Genomic DNA, 1406 nt, shown 5'->3' with positions numbered 1-1406 from the left:
GCCTGTGGTCCCAGCTACTTGGGAGGCTGAGGCAGGAGACTCGCTTGAGCCCAGGAGTTGGAGGTTGCTGTGAGCTGTGATGCCCCTGCACTCTACCTAGGGGGATAGCTTGAGGCTCTGTCTCAAAAAAAAAAATTTAAAAACCACTGATCGTGATGCTTTTTGGATTTTAATCTCATTCCATATAAATTTGCAGATGAAGGAACAGACTTAGAGAAATCTAGAATAATTTTTTACTCAAAGGCATAATAAACGTTAGAAGGCCAGGAAAGGTGGTAATTTTTCCTCCAAAGTCATAGACTGTTTAGGGACAGAGATGACCTCCTGACCCCCAGTTGTAGATTTTACCAGGTAACTTTGTGATTTTTGTTGGACCATACAGTTTCCCTGTGTTTCATGTCTATGGAACACTTCCCTTATACCATACGTAGAATCATAACCAATCCATCACTGTTCCTGAAAAAAATAACTATAAGTACAACTGGGTTATATGTGTGAAAAACATGTACTGTTTCTTCATTTTTAGTCAAATGTGTGACAGATTCTGATTTTGAAATCATTGAAGGGTAGACTTGGTGGAGAAAAGAACTATTTTTTTTCGTAACCATGTTATTATTTCTACCTACACTTTATGAAAAACAGGACTGGATTTCATTTTTGAATGAAGTGGTAGTTACAAACTTCATGGTGCTTTGCAAATAGCAGGTACTTGGTAAACTATACTGTAAACCGTTTACTATTAAAATTTTGTTTTTTCCTTTGGCTTCTGGGAGATATATACTATTAGGAGTTATGTTATTTGCTTTGTATGGAATCTCATGCTTTATACTATCAAGCTAGAGATCTTAAATAATTGAAATTATTTTATTTATATTTATAATACTATATTGCTGGAGTTGATATTCACATTCTCTAAGGGACTGAAACTTCCTAAAACATTTTTTGAAGTCCAAGAATTTGGATTTATCTCAGTATTGTGTGTATTTTATATTACATTGTGTGAATATATTGATAGTGATAGAATTGTAACCGTACATTAGTAAAGACATATTAATTTTTTGGAAGTATTGTGTAATTCTTGAATTATTGAGAAGTTTAACCATAAAATGGCATTATTCAGTTTTTCTAGATATTTTGGGGTACATTTTAAATTTGATTTTTAAAAAGTCATTTAAAAATAGCTTATTCTAATAAGCTTATATTTTGCATTTATAAGTTTTCATTAAAATGTTTTTTATTTATAGCTATAAAATCAAAATCATAAATATGAGAGCTCTAGACTAGAGCATAGAACCTTATCGCTTACGTAGTCTGACTCCCTCAGTTTGTATGTTTGTATGAGACACTAAAGTTAAAGGACTTGCCCAAGAGTGGAAGTTTTTTTTTTTTTTTTTTTGCAGCTTTTA

General features: G+C 32.4%; 1 protein-coding gene across 4 annotated transcripts in view; it reads left to right on the top strand.

Annotated features, from left to right (window-relative positions):
* MTMR2 (myotubularin related protein 2) overlaps nucleotides 1–1406 on the top strand; it is a 109253-nt gene that overhangs the window by 11196 nt on the left and 96651 nt on the right. The window lies entirely within an intron of this gene.

The sequence above is a fragment of the Otolemur garnettii genome, unplaced genomic scaffold, assembly GCF_000181295.1.
Source record: "Otolemur garnettii isolate 467f Iridium unplaced genomic scaffold, OtoGar3 scaffold00001, whole genome shotgun sequence".
Lineage (NCBI taxonomy): Eukaryota > Metazoa > Chordata > Mammalia > Primates > Galagidae > Otolemur > Otolemur garnettii.
The sequence above is the reverse complement of the archived record's forward strand: the minus strand, read 5'-3'. Positions and strand labels throughout refer to the sequence as shown.